Source organism: Sebastes umbrosus, chromosome 18, assembly GCF_015220745.1.
Source record: "Sebastes umbrosus isolate fSebUmb1 chromosome 18, fSebUmb1.pri, whole genome shotgun sequence".
Lineage (NCBI taxonomy): Eukaryota > Metazoa > Chordata > Actinopteri > Perciformes > Sebastidae > Sebastes > Sebastes umbrosus.
In genome coordinates this window covers 26,927,075-26,942,228 of record NC_051286.1, presented here as the reverse complement: position 1 = coordinate 26,942,228, position 15,154 = coordinate 26,927,075, and the positions used below count along the sequence as shown (strand labels likewise).

Sequence of the window (15,154 nt, the reverse complement as noted above, 5' to 3'; positions counted from 1 at the left end):
GGGGGAAAGTCACTTTGAAATACTTCTGCACCACGGGGGTAGCTTAGCAGCACTGGAGAACATTAACTAGTTTCTTGAGTTATCATTAAGAATTCATAAGGAAGGCTGCTAAAGCTGTGAATCATTTGCACAGCACTTGCAAAAAGCTGTCACATCACAGAATTAAAAATTAGCAACTTGAATTTTTAACATGCAAGTGGATGCGTTAACTACTACTACGGCAATAGCCTGAGGGGGGTTGCTGTTCTTTCACACAGTTTGTGTTGCAAACAAAAACTGAAATCATTAGCCATCCTGGTCAAGGATTTACAAAGTGGTTGAACTGGTTGAAACACCCCTGCAGGGCAAACCCAGATGCAACCCAGTATAATTCACACTGGTTTACTGTAGGCCTAACATAACACACATTGTACAGGTGTGGAACCCAGGAGGAAACAGAGAGAAAAAGTTTAGGACTGATCCCTTTTCTATTATCTAATTATAAGACATGAGGAAGTGAAGTGGGCCTATATCTATGACTGATGATAAACCAAACTTCCTTTTATTCCTACTGGATTTAATAATCAGTTGATAACAGTCCAACAAAAGTTCAAGAACTCTTCAAAGCTCACAGAAGAAAGATAAAAACAGAACCAGCAGAGACAACAAGCTGTCTCACCTGAACACAGGTAGCATGCGTGCAGCATCACATGTCCCCAGTGGCAGTGCACTTTTCTAAATAGCCCCGATACGTCCCAGAGTTGGTGCTATCTCTCTGGCCCATGTGTTGTTGTTGTGCTGACTGGTGACTCTGGATGGGCCCTGCAGTGAGAGCACAGACCCGTCCTCTGGTCTCCTCTCAGCTGCAGGCTGATGCCAGCTCTCACGCCCTTTGCCCACAAGCTAACGTTAGCATAATGTCCCTGTGGCAGACGGACACAATGCCCAACACGTAGCGTTAAATTAACCCGCTCGCAACCCACACAATGACTCCGATCATTCCCGGTACCGCTGAATGTACCGTGACAACACACCGGGTACCACAGAGGTCGGCTAGCACACTGAACATATGCTGTTTGGGTTAGCACCGAATGATTAGCATAACATGCTAACATGCTAACCATGCCGACGCTGATACTAGCCGCCGTTAGCCGCTGCCGTCGTTTGATATTAATACCATCACTCTCAGTGTACTAACAGTGTTCTAACAGTGTGCTAACTGTGTGTGTGTGTTACTTACCTCGGTTCAAATAGTCCGCTTAAACCATCTAACAGTGGAGCTGGAGCAGAGAGCCGCTGTGTGTGAACAGTAACTGTGATGTGAGTCCAGAGCCCCGTCCGACCCCTTCACAACGATCTCTAATCAGAGGCGAATTATTTGCCTCTCTGCTTTGTCTGTCTGACAACAGCCATATTGACAACTAACACCTCCGAGGAGCTCTGAGGGAACTGTAGTTTAACTCTCACACAGGCCTCTGACGTGCTGCGGCGTTCACTACGCTAAAAACTACAAGTCCCAGAGAGGAGAGTGAGGGCTGATGGCTCACTGATCTACAGTTGTCACAAAAGGCGATGCAGTTTTTAATGTGACCACAGCGGAGGCTGCCCTCAACCCCCCAACCCCACAGCTGCTTTGCTGCTGCTGCTGGGTGTCTGGCTCAAAGGCTACTGACTGGTACCACCACCCTGTTACCACCACCCTGGTAACTCCACCCTGGTACCACCACCCTGATGGTACAGCTGGCAGACATAAGTAACACATTACATGTGTAATTGCGTTACATTGGTAAATTTGTTTAGAAATTACACAAAATGTAACTGTGGTTTGGAAACAAACTAGTATTGCCTTATTTAAAAACAAGGTGCAAGGCCATTTTATTAAAAGTGATAAATGGAAGAGACGACTAATTTAGTCGGTGGTGCAGAAATCAACCCAATGAGAAGGATTAGGAGAACATCCAATTGGTGAAAACACACTGTAAGGAGACATTGCATGATGATCCAGACTCTCTAATAAACCTAGTCACAATAGCCTAATATTAAACAGGAAAAAGTAAAAAAGAAAAAAAAAAAAAGAAAAGAAAAGTCATGGATATTGAGAAGGCTGGATTACCAACTGTGAAAAGCAGACAACTGGACACCAGACCCTCGCCAGCTCATTTTAGACAGTTAATCTGGATAGTAATAATCTGTTAGGTTTATGCAATCATACGTAGCATCATCTCCAAATACACCTAAATTGTGTTTTCAAGATTACACTGGTGGACTCAAAAGGAGGGGGGGGGCAAAAGTGCAAAAGTGCAGCAAAAGTGTCCTCTTGGATGCCCCTATGGTAGATAAAACATGATGAAGTGTCCTCTAGGGTGTCCTTCTACTGGAGAAAACATGATGTAGTGCCCTAGGATGCCCTTCTACTGGAGAAAATATGATGTAGTGCCCTAGGATGCCCTTCTACTGGAGAAAACATGATGTAGTGCCCTAGGGTGCCCTTCTACTGGAGAAAACATGATGTAGTGCCCTAGGGTGCCCTTCTACTGGAGAAAACATGATGTAGTGCCCTAGGGTGCCCTTCTACTGGAGAAAACATGATGTAGTGCCTTCTATGGTGCCCTTCCAGTGGAGAAACCAGGATGTAGTGCCTTCTATGGTGCCCTTCCAGTGGAGAAACCAGGATGTAGTGCCTTCTAGGGTGCACTTCCAGTGGAGAAAATGAGATGTAGTGCCCTAGGGGGCCCATCCAGTGGAGAAAACGTGATGAAGTGCCCTCTAGGGTGCCCTTCCAGTGGAGAAAATGTGATTTAGTTCCTTCTAGGGTGCCCTTCCAGTGGAGACAACATGATAAAGTGCCCTCTTGGGTGCCCTTCCAGTGGAGAAAATGTGATGTAGTGCCATCCTAGTGGAGAAAATGTGATAAAGTGCCCTCTAGGGTGCCCTTCCCGTAGAGAAAACGTGATGTAGTGCCTTCTAGGGTGCCCTTCTAGTGGAGAAAACGTGATGTACTTTCTACCACGTACGTTCACCCCTGACCCTCAGACAGCCTGAGTGCGCCACTGTGAGATTAAGTTACAAAAACTTGCAAACATATAAACCTATTTACATATGTTTAGTGCTTAATGCAGGGGGCCAATCTGTTTACTCAGCTGGTTTAGGAGGAAGGAGGAATTAAAAGAGGCTTAATTCTGGAGGGGAAATGGATCCAGGTGGCTAACTTAGAATGTGCATCAATTAGACATTTCGACTGAAAAACGCAGCCCATTTAAGTTAACCATTAATATATTTTTTTTGCTGTGCTGTTTCTGCTTGATTCCAGCCTGCACCTGCTTTGCCTCTGCAGAGTTGTTGCAGTCCTCACATCATTCTCTGTAGGCTATACACTCTTGAAAAGCACTTTATTGTGAGTCATAATCAAAGAATAAATGAATCTAATGGTCAGAGCTGGTAGGAAGAAGAACACGTTTAGTGTTAGGTGAAACCCTATGGATGGTAATGCACAGTTTGATCTAGAGGTCATGCTGTTAAAAATCCGAGCAGGGCAAAAAAAGCAAGTGACAAGTGTTCTGCTCTCCTTTAACAGTCAAAGTGCTTCTGAGTGAGACAGTAAGACCCAATCAGCCACAGTGGAGGCGTTCAAATGCATTTCGAAACATTTGTATTGCACAATAGAATATGATGAATATTAATGCTGTTCCAGCAGTTGTATATGACCTAACAGTCATGAATAATGCACAATGGAATCATCATATAGGGTGCTCATGATGCCGTATTTACAGTCGGCTATATGGAGACACATTAAAGCTCTCACTGAGAACGGAGCACCATGGATTTTGTAAATGAGGTGTGAGTGCTGCTATGCAGAATCTGTACAGTTTACGGCATGGTAGTCATACTGTACTGCCCCCATGTGACAACTATCGTCCAAAAATAATTCTCAGGCAATAAAATGAGATTGACATTGTGTGTTGTTTGGTCTGTCTGTATGGACTAGACTGATCCGATAGACCCATTTGTACTCAAAGACTATATTTAGTATGATAAGGAAAAAATGCCACAACATTTTTTCTGAATGGTTTAAAGTCCTGAAATTTGGTATGGACATATTTGGGTGAGTATCTGACGGTACCACTTTGAATTTGATTCGATTTTGTATCACCACCAAATAACCTTCCGTTACTCACAGACTACTTGAACAGTAATGAAAATAATGTGATCCCTGAACAGATACAGGTGTCTGTTAACAATTTATCAAGTGTTTTAGCGCCCTAACACAAATATGAAATGCACAATTTTGTTAAATGTACAAGAAGTACATTTTCCCTAAATTCTGCCTCCCGAGACGGTTGGGACACCTTGTTCTGGGATTAAACGGTATCATTTAAATTGAAAAATTTGCAGTCTAAATTTGAACACCTTATATATATATATATATATATATATATATATATATATATAAATAACTTGATCACAGATTTCTTTGAGGAATAGAAAACATTTGTAAAATTAATATATATTCATAAATTATGAGATATGGAATTTAGCAAAAAAAAGAAAAGGTTTCTGACTGGCTGCCACTGGAGTCCCCATTCACTCAGTGGGTGTTATTCAGTTAGGAAAAGCCTTCGTCTAGTTTTTGTCTGCTTTTTGTTGATCCGTAACGAGGTAGGAACTATAAACAATACTGTCCCAACCGTCCCAGGGAGAGCAGACACATTTTGGACTCATGTGCTACAGTAGCTACCAACACAATTTCAAATTCAATACAGCTAACACTAGCATCAGCTGACAGGCCCTAATAGTCAAAGTCAGGTTTGAAAAATGAGGGGAAAAACAAATAATAACATTGTGTTTATCAAAAGTTGTTTTTACACTGCATATGCTTGCACATATTTGATATTCAACTTGTTATGAGTTCATAGATACAAAATACTTGATTGTGCTCCTTGTAGTTTCTGAGATACAGACATTTTCTTATCATACTCGTCTTTGGGCACATGGGACTACTGTTTTTTCTTCTAAAATATAATGGAGTATACTGTAAAAACAGTAGTCCTATGTGCCCAAACGGTTTGACTGATTTTAAAAATTCCTTCAGATTTGGGAAGCCCAGAAAACACTTCCAAGCAAGAGAAATTAAAAATTTCAGTTGTGGGCACAAATGGGTTAATCAGTGATATGGGGCAGACATAAGGTTCAATTTATCTTAAAGCCTTGAAATATCCCTATAAAAATGCATTTTACAAATTGTAAATTGTAACAAAAATGTTTTTAAGTTTCTGTAAATAAAATTTTCTTTTAGCTAAATTATTGTCTTCTTCACTCTAATCACATTTGTGAAACTCAAAAAACAAAGGGAATTTTGTCCACAAACTGGATAATTAATGTTTTTTTGTTTTTTTTTCAAAAATGCTCACAATGATCACCTTATGCTTTAAAAGTCCCATATTGTAAAAAGTGCGATTTTTATGTATTTTATATTATAAAGCACGTTTAAGTGCTATATAAATACTGTGAAAGTATCAAAACACTCAATCCATGGAGAAATACACACAACCTGTATTCAGAAACTGTGCATTTGATACAAGCCGTTAAGATTTCTGTCCATTTGTGATGTCACAAACCTACAATATTTAGACCATTTCAAAGTTTTAAATGTAAACATTCTAAATGTGTCCCAGTTTATTTCCTGTTGCAGTGTATGTGAATGACATCAGCTGACAGGATGCAAACATGGACCCAAGCTGTTGCCTAGCAACGCAATTCTGTAGCCATTCTGTTGAAATGCACTAAAACGGTGTGTTTCAGACAGAGCGTGAATACAGGTATACTCAGACAGACAGTATGAGAAAAAAAATTGTTTTTTGAACATTAAAGCATGTAAACATGTTCAAGTAGAAACCCAAAATACAAACATGAACCTGAAAATGAGCGCGATATGTCCCCTTTAAATTCTTTATTTAGAGAAACACCACTGTTAATGTTGATAAATACATCTGTACAACTTGAACTGAACAATTCATTATTTCCAGTTATATTACAGTTCTTATTACAGTTAAGAGTCTTCCTAGTGGGAAAATTTAGTAATTTTTTTTGTCTGAAAAAAAACACATTTATAAATGTCAAGGTATTGCTGCTAGCAAAATAAAACTAGGTTTGCAAGCGCCATGATGTAAAAACTTAATAACATGTCCAGTTTGAGAAAGCAAGAGTATTGCAAACATGTCACATATAAAAACAGCAATTTAATTGGACTTTTTATACGTGCTTGTTTATACTATATAAGCTGTTCTAATGCTTTATGAAGGTTGTAATGTTCTTGTTGCTTACTTATCAGTTTAGACATCCCTTATTATTATGTAATATTCATCTCTCTTTTATCACTTCAGGAAAACCATTATTATTATCCAAGATGATGATCTCTATGATAATATAATAATTGCTGTGGAACACAATCTGAACAAGGCATCAAGTTGTTGGAGCAAATCTAATTATGTTGAAGCCAAAGCATCAAGCAGGCAGTGAGAGTGAAAGGTATTTATGAGTTGACCCTGATGTCATGTAATAAACTTTTGAACAGCGGAGGGGAAACTACAACCATCTTCATGGCTTATTTCTGAGACTATTTTTTTTTTAGCTCTTCTTCTTGGCTTCCATCTCCCTCCACCTCCTCCTATCTTCTGCTCATTTATTGTGAAACATCTTGTCAGTACTGAAGTTATTGAAGACTCAAAAGACAAACTGAAATATTATTTGTGATTAAAAATGATATATATAGGCTATCTGGTTTTACCTTCTGCCATCGATCCTTTGATTGCTTACAGATTTGAGCCCTTATTTTACATTATCATTCAGTATTTTGCCCATTTTCGTATGGTGTCTTTTGGCAAATAAGAGTGTTTTTTATTCAATTTTTTTTCATCTTTTTTCAATAGCCTTTCCCTTTTCACACAGCCACAAATGTATCCCTCTGTCCTTATTATTTTTTTTTTTTACTAATTACAGACCCCCTTACAAGACTACAGAAGGATAGGCTACAGTTCTTCCTTTTTCCTTAAAGGTCCCATATTGTAAAGTGAGATTTTCACGTTTTTTTTATTATAAAACAGGTATAAAACTTCCTGTCAGCTGATGCTATACACATACACTTCAACCAGAAATAAACTGGGACACATTTAGAATGTTTATTTTTAAAACAGTAAAATGGTCTAATTATTGTAGATTTGTGACATCACAAATGGACAGAAATCCTGACGTCTTGTTTCAAACGCACAGTTTCTGAATACGGGCTGTGTGTATTTCTCCATGGATTGAGCATTTTGATACTTTCACAGTATTTATATAGCATTTCAAAATGCTTTATATTAAAAAAGGCATGAAAATCTGACTTTTTACATTATGGGACCTTTAACCACTACTAGACTTCTAGGAGCTAAGAGACTAGGGCACATCCTTTCCTCCTAGTGCCCTTCGAAGCTCCCTACCTTTTTTTCCCAGAAACCCCTCGCCAAACAAGAAGTCAGTGCGCAGCTGCCCCCCCCCAACATGGTTTGATGCTCGAATAGTGAATTCATCAACATCCAGCAAAAACTAAAGTAGAGGACCAGGAATACTTCTCATATCGCCTATCACCGCTCAGCGTGTGCTTCTCCTTCAAACCCGGTGGGTTCCCGTGTTGTGAGTATGCAGCTCGGTGGTGAGAGAAGCCACAGAGGAACCGCTGCTGTTCAGCCAGCTGTTCTGGTCAGCGAGGTTAGCTGGCGGCGGCTAGCAGCGGCAGTAAGTCAGCTAACATGAACCAAGGCCTATGGAAAGGAGGCTGGGACACGCGTCATCTACATGTGGGTATTGCGCATGCGTAGTAAAATCTGGTCTGCACTCGTCGAAATTGAGCCAATCGTAAAGCACGAACGCAGCTTGAGTTACACTGCGCATGCGTTATAGCCCATACCCCAAGACCCGTGTCCCTACCTACTTCCATAGGCCTTGAAATGAACTTAAAGCTAGCTAGCTCGGTGGGAGCAAACCGTCAGCCTTGTTGTGTTGTTGTGGTGGTAAAACGAAGCTAAATATCCCGAGTGTGGAGCTCTCTGTGACGACGAGACTGTCTGAATGTTTGAGTGTGTTTTTCTCTCGGGTTCGCGTAGTGAAGCTCTGGTATTATAGGTTGACGCTAGCTGGACTGATGCTGTGATTTACACATAACGTTAAGGCCGAAGCTATACTGATAACGTCATCTAATAACTGACACAAGAACAGCTTCCAGCCTGAAACTGACGTTAAATACTCACTAACATGTTGAATTTAGTAGCTGACTTATGCTAGCGTGCTGCTACGTTAACTAGACGAATAAAAAGTGTACCATTCAGTGTTCAATGCTAATTATAAGATTTAAATTTGCGCATTATTAGTTTTCTAAAACTGATGGAAAACCATACCAGGGCAATAATATGTATTCTACTGTCTAGTCAGAAATGTGGAAACTACTGTTGTGTAAAGCCTTCCTGTGCTGTGCTCTCCTGCTGGGTTTGGTTGTGTTGTTGCAGTAAATGTTAGCTGACTGGAAACAGAGATTTGGTCCAGCTCGAGTTGCTCAACTCATTTATTTGAACACCTGCTAGTGTTTGTTTGCAGGAGGAAGGGAAGTCCAATTTCAGTGTCAAACTAAATGCAATTATCTGTCCAATTCAGATGATCCAACGTCCAATTGGCTTCTCGATCTTTATTCATACCCATACTATAATTTGTCTTCTCAGTCTCTAACAGAAAGTAGCTGCCTTGACTTCTCCTCTTTTGTCTAATACCTGAAGTCTACAACATAAATCCGTTTTTTTTTTTTACCAGGGCTGTCAATCGATTAAACTATTTAAACGCACATTTTTTATCTGTTCAAAAAATCATCATTTACCTTGAAGGGAAATTTGTCTTAAGTAAAAATATCTGTAAAGTTGTGTATACACTGTGATAAAGCCTTTTCCAAATAAAATTAAAATGAATAAAAGGGAAATTTGCCAAGTATTTAATACTCTTATCAACATGGGATTGGGCAAATATGCTGCTTTATGCAAATGTATGTATATCTTTATTATTAGAAATCAATTAACAACACAAAACAATGATAGATATTGTCCAGAAACCCTCACAGGTACTGCATTTAGCATAAAACAATATGCTCCAATCATAACATGGCAAACTGCAGCCCAACAGGCAACAACAGCTGTCAGTGTGTCAGTGTGCTGACTTGAATATGACTTGCCCCCAAACTGCATGTGATTATCATAAAGTGGGCATGTCTGTAAAGGGGAGACTCGTGGGTACCCATAGAACCCATTTACATTCACACATCTGGAGATCAGAGGTCAAGGGACCCCTTTGAAAATGGCCATGACAGTTTTTCCTCCTCAAAATGTAGCGTGGTTGGTGCCAGTGGATTCATTAGGTTTTCTAGTTTCATATGTTACCAGTATCTTCACTCTAGCTTTAAAACTGAGGCCGCTACAACCTAAAAATCACAAGTTGCGTTAATGCGTTATTATATTAACTTTACAGCCCTATTTTTTTTACTAATTCAACTTTTCTTGTTCTCATGCCATTACCACTTCCCTGAAACTAGTCTTTAAATAATTTTGTTTGTTGTTCTTTTAAAGGGGAACTATGCACATTTTCAAAATGTATGCATGTTATAGCTATGGTCAAAGACAGTGCAAAAATATTAGTAAACGTGAACAATTCTCTACATAATTAAAAAACTGTGCTAAGCGCTAAGACTCTCTAAAACTTGTGATGTCATAGGGGCCATACACATGCCTTACACACGCTCAAATACAGGCACGGCTGGTGTTTTCCACGCATTTTAGATGTGGCATGTGTACGGCCCCATAGGGCTCCAAATGTAAGTACAAGTACTTACATTTGGGTACTCGTCGATACCGAGTACCGATATGAGTACTTATCTGTGCCAAAAGACCCTCGTTAACAGCCAGCTGGAGGGTGTGAGCGACACGCGGCGGGCTGGGGAGTCCTGCATACGAGGCGGTGCGCAGTGACTGGCTCTAGGTCGGCTTGGAAAAGCTCGGGGCCAAGGTGCTTCCCGGGGCCGTGGACAAAGTGTCACCGGGGCGGACTGTCCTTAGTGCGCCCCAGCGTATATAGCACTTAAACCTGCTTTATAATATAAAAGACATGAAAATCTCACTTTTTACAATATGGGACCTTTAAGAGGAATTGCTTAAAAAGATGTTTATTACTGTGTGTGTGTGGACTGGTTGCTAAGCTCTGCGTCACTAGTTTGTTGTGAGTGTTTCTCTCACGAGCATTAACAGACTAATCCTCTCCTCGTAGCTTCTCAGCATCGTATGAACGTGACCAGCAGCTCTTGAGCCGCATAGCTGTTTAGAAACAGGAGTGGATGAAATGAAAGGCAAAGAGCACTGGGTCAGTGAGTTGGACTGAAGGGTAAAATATTGGCTTGGACGCAGCGTTGGAGCTGAAACTTTAGGAGCGTTAGGAGTGTCGTCGCTGCGGCTTTCCTCTGCCTCGAGAACCCTACTCACCTATAATACTTGTTTTTGTTCGACGTTTTTCAGTGATTTGTTGATGCTTTTTCTCTTCCCAGAGTTTCCTGGAGGCTGCCAGGTGAGGTCAGCGCATCGCTGCCAGAAACAAGGAAACACAAACACCGAGCTCATCCCACGAATTTACAGTAAGTGTCTGGAACATCTTTCAGACCCACACCTCTATCTAAAATGCAGTGCACACACACCGCTGATGCTCTCACTCATTTTTTTCCAAAATGAGTGAGAGCATTAGAATAGCATACATTAGCAAAATGCTCTGTGCATTACAGCCATGTAATTTAATTTACTTGAATTGTACTGCAGAGTTTCAGAAATGTGTAGTGATGATGATGGATGGATGCCATGCATTTGTACCATCATCCCTGAAGCTTTGACTGTCCCTCCCTGTTTGGGATCCTCTGGTAGTTGCGTGTATGATTCAGAAAAGGCCACTAGGGGGCGGTCTTATGCTTGCTATTCCCCAACATCAGCCCAGTAGTCCACACTACTGAACAGAGGGCTGTCCTGTAGGACATCCTGTTGTGATTTCATTTTTGATGTATAGAAAAAGTGCGTGGACTTATAATTGTCTTACCATCAACACAAGTTAGTCACAATCTTAAAATTGTAAAGGCAAATTATGGAGGACAGAAAATGCTAAAATGCTAAAATAAATGAATAAATGACTCGATAAATAAATAAATGTCATTGAATATAGCAAAAATTATATAAAAAATAAACATAGCCATTAATTAATTTATAAATTGATATTTCTGTTTTAATTTGCTTCTTTGTTTATTTATCTTTGTATTAATTCCCTTATTTATTTACTCTTCTGTTTAATTTTCACTTTAATGTATTTATGTATTTATTTTTATTAATTTTTCATTTTAATGATGTATTTTTGCAATTATTTTTAATTATTTAATTTTAAGTGTACACCAGTGTACCCTCAGTAACTATTATTATTAAAATGATGTTATTTGCTGTAAAGTGTGTAGAGCCACTAGGGCTTGTAAGAGGACTAAAACAGCTCTGCTGTTACTAGGGCTGTCCTCGACCAAAGAAGTTCTTGGTCAACTAACCCTCATATGATTTTGTCGATTAATTGAGTAGTTGATTTAATCGACAGATCTGAGTTTCGCCACAAAAAAGCACACAAAATCACTTTAAATCTGGTGTTTACCAGAGATGTGCTCAGAAGTTTCTTGGAAATAAATCATTCAGCATGAAAAAAGCATAAAAAATGACTAATCAACTAAAGAAATCTTAGTGGACTAAGACCAAAACGACCAATTAGTCGACTAATCAACTAAAAGGGGGCAGCCCTAGCTGCTACCTCAGAGGAGTCCATGATGTGCTGAATGAATTTAGTACTAACAGTAGGGCTGTCCAGGTGAAGGAATTTCCCCGACGGTGCGGGCGAGACGGGCCGGTGGTGCGCCTGACCCCGCTGGGCCGGAATCCCACCTAAGCCGGCACGCGCCGGCCCTGACTTTCATTGCGCCACGGGGATTTGCTTGCACCCTCTGACTCCGTTAGAATCCTTGGTCCGTGTTTCAAGACGGGTCGGGTGGGTTGCCGACAACGCCACAGACCCCTGGCGCCTTTTACGTGGGTTGCGGCACAATGCGGTTTGGGCGCACTGAGGACAGTCCGCCCCGGTCGACAGTCGCACCGGGAGCAGGGAGCCGGGAGTTAATTCTGTAAAGATGCGGCCTCGAGCCACCTTCACCCCGAGCCTTTCCGAGCCGACCTAGAGCCGGTCCCTGCGCACCGCCTCGTATGCAGGACTCCCCAGCCTGTCGTATGTCGCTCACACCCTCCAGCTGGCTGTTAACGAGGGTCTTTTGGCACAGAGAAGTACTCGTATCGGTACTCGGAATCGGCGAGCTCCCAAATGTGAGTACTTCTACTTGTACTCGTTCTGAAAAAAGTGGTATCGGTGCATCCCTTATATGTAGGATTTGACGGTGCTATTTGTCCCCGCCCTTACTCCGCTGTGATTGGACGTCTGGGTAAAAAAGTGACCGCGATGAGTGCACGTTTTACCAAAAGTTGAAAATCATTCAACTCACAGCGACCAGAAGTAAAACGCCAAAACATGCAGCCCTCAGTGCAGAATAGCCCTTTCTCACGCTGAAGAAACAAATGTGAACATGGCAGTCATGGCGGTTTCTTGCCATCACCTGCGGTTGGCTCGTCAATATTGCGGTTATTGCGACAGCCGATAGATATTCTGTGGTCGGAATCTCCCATTATTGAATTAGTTTGTTCAGTCTTTTAGCCTTCATGGAAGTATTATTCCATGTATATCGATGGCTTGTTTAACAAACTATATTAGTGTAATAATTCTCCCTGTGTTTCAAGAAAATGGATCTGGATCTATTCTGCTTTGTTGCTAACGATAAACTGCGAACCAGAACAGAGCCAAGTCTGGCCCAGCGATTTCTACTGAGAAATGTGTCCCACTCCGAAATCTACTTCTCTGAGTGTGCCACAGTGAACACATTAATTTACTTTGAACACTTTTCTCCCTCCCCCCTCACTGTCTCTGTCCCCTCCCACCCCCTCAACTCCACACACCCCTTTCCCAAATGTCTCTGAATCCCTCCATCCCGGCCTCTCGGCCCTTATGAACAACTGGCCCGGACAGCTGGCTTTAACAGCTGCTCGCCATCTAATTTTTTGGCCTATCTCCATCTGGGCAAGTTTTTCCATGGCGTTGTCTTTTTGTCAGCCAGTTTCTAAATCAGTCTTTGTGCTATCTTTGTGCCATTCAGCAAAAAAATGATGCTGAAACCATAATCCAGAGTTTTATATGGTATTGATGTTGGAAGCATTTATAATGCCTCGTCTGTTTGCTCTTCTAGAAGCTGTCCTTTTTTTTGTGTTTGCCAGTAACAATTATCAAAATGTTATTTTCCACATCAGTATCTGTTATCAGCGTTTCTTTGTTTTCTTTTGCTCCATTTACCACCATAATCTACCACCAGTATTCGTTTCCTTCTCTTCAGAATGAATCCCATGTGTCATCTGCGCTGTAACGGCCCGGTCTGAATCGTCTTTTGTTCCATCTGCTGATAGGATGCTGTCATCTTTCCCGATTGTAACCCGTTGGCATTTAATTGAGGGAAATATTCCCCGAGCGATGGCAGTAAAGGAAAGTGGGGTAATGCACAAACAGTCTGAAAAGTTATTTTTGTTTGGTCAGAGTTGGAAAAAGAGGTAATAATTGGTAGACCGGTCTGAAAAACTGAACCTGTTTGCACCTGCGTTTGTCCTCTCAGGACATCAGTATTGATGTTATCAGCCTCATGAATGAAAAAGGTGTAACCACACTGTGGGGCACGCCCAGCTAGTGGGGCAGAGGCATGACAGGTGGGGTCCAAGTGTGATGCACAATTAATGTTTTGATGTCGGAATCTTTTTCACGGCGGAACAGTAAACAGAGCTGCTCTTTATATATTTATATTATATTATATTATTCAATATATTTATATATCTTTTAATCCATAGTAGCAATGGTGAGAGACGAACAAGACAACGTGCTAAAATATGACAAAGTAGATCTGCACCGAGTAGTTCAGAGCTTCATTCATAATGGCCTTACATGCAGTTTGGGGCAAGTCATAGTCCAGTCAGCACACTGACTAGACTATGACAGAACCAGAACCAGAACCCCAAATATATTGGTCTTTTTAAAAAGTACTAATAAAAACTCCCCCTTTCTAAATATATAGAAATGATTTCATTCATTATTTCCAGAGGGGGGGGAATGATGGAAAAGGTTTGAGAACTACTGCTATACAGTAATATAAAGAGAGAGATGGGGTGACACATTTAGTTCCATTTCAGTCTAAAGTACTAGCCTGACTGGCAGAGGTTAAGCCTACTGTAACTTTCACTATAAATTGCCTCAAAACTGAAAACTCAAATGACCTGCTGACCCCAGTGACCTTTTGACCTGCTGCTGATGTGCAGTTGTTGGTATTGTAATTTATCCAGCCTCGCTACGAGCTCTATCCTGTGCTTTTTTCTCTCCCTGGGGGTGGCAGGGGTTAATCGGGCCGGGAGTTGGTTTGCCTGCCACCGGAGGCATGACTGCACACTTGCTGTCTATAATTCAAACTGTTGCACTGCGTTTCTTTGATGTCGAGGCTGAAGGATGGAGACGCTGGTGGACCCCGTGGCACCGGCATGCCTAATCTCCGTCTGTCTTTGTAGAGACTTCGGACTGCTACACAGTATGGATTTGCGTCTTTCGGTGCTGACAGGCGGTTGGCCCGATCCACTGAAGGTTCCTGAGAGAGAGAGAGAGAGAGAGAGAGAGAGAGAGAGAGAGAGAGAGAGAGAGAGAGGGGTTCTCCCAGCTCTGAGGAGACAAAGCCCTTCACTATCTGGCCTGTCAGGGACATGGATTTAGATCATTCTGAGATAAATGTTTTGCTTTCAGTGGGTGTTGAAATCCATTTCAGTGGGTGTTGAAATCCAACCTGGGACTCACATTTCAAAGTTTTTGTCCTTTCATGGGAGAAGAGTCTAACTAGTCTGTGAGAAGATCCTTTGGAAATAGGTGTTTAAGATCATGTTTAAACCTGCGTTTAACTGATTTTCTTTTTGGCCAC

The 15,154-nt window shown here is 41.2% G+C and overlaps 2 protein-coding genes across 6 annotated transcripts in view; one reads left to right on the top strand and one right to left on the bottom strand.

Moving 5' to 3' along the window:
* The window catches only part of hmbox1b (homeobox containing 1 b), a 36,194-nt gene extending 34,542 nt beyond the window's left edge, over positions 1-1,652 (bottom strand). The window contains exon 1 of one of the 3 annotated variants that reach the window (XM_037751498.1): positions 1,220-1,652. The gene's annotated coding sequence lies outside the window, so the exon portion shown is untranslated. The remainder of the gene's footprint in view (positions 1-1,219) is intronic. The other 2 variants (XM_037751495.1, XM_037751496.1) reach the window with 2 other exon arrangements.
* A 5,828-nt stretch (positions 1,653-7,480) lies between these two features.
* The window catches only part of disp1 (dispatched homolog 1 (Drosophila)), a 142,782-nt gene continuing 135,108 nt past the window's right edge, over positions 7,481-15,154 (top strand). For 2 of the 3 annotated variants that reach the window (XM_037751475.1, XM_037751476.1), the window contains exons 1-2: positions 7,481-7,632; positions 10,586-10,672. The gene's annotated coding sequence lies outside the window, so the exon portion shown is untranslated. Of the gene's footprint in view, positions 7,648-10,585; positions 10,673-15,154 lie in introns of all 3 variants that reach the window. The other variant, XM_037751477.1, reaches the window with a different exon arrangement.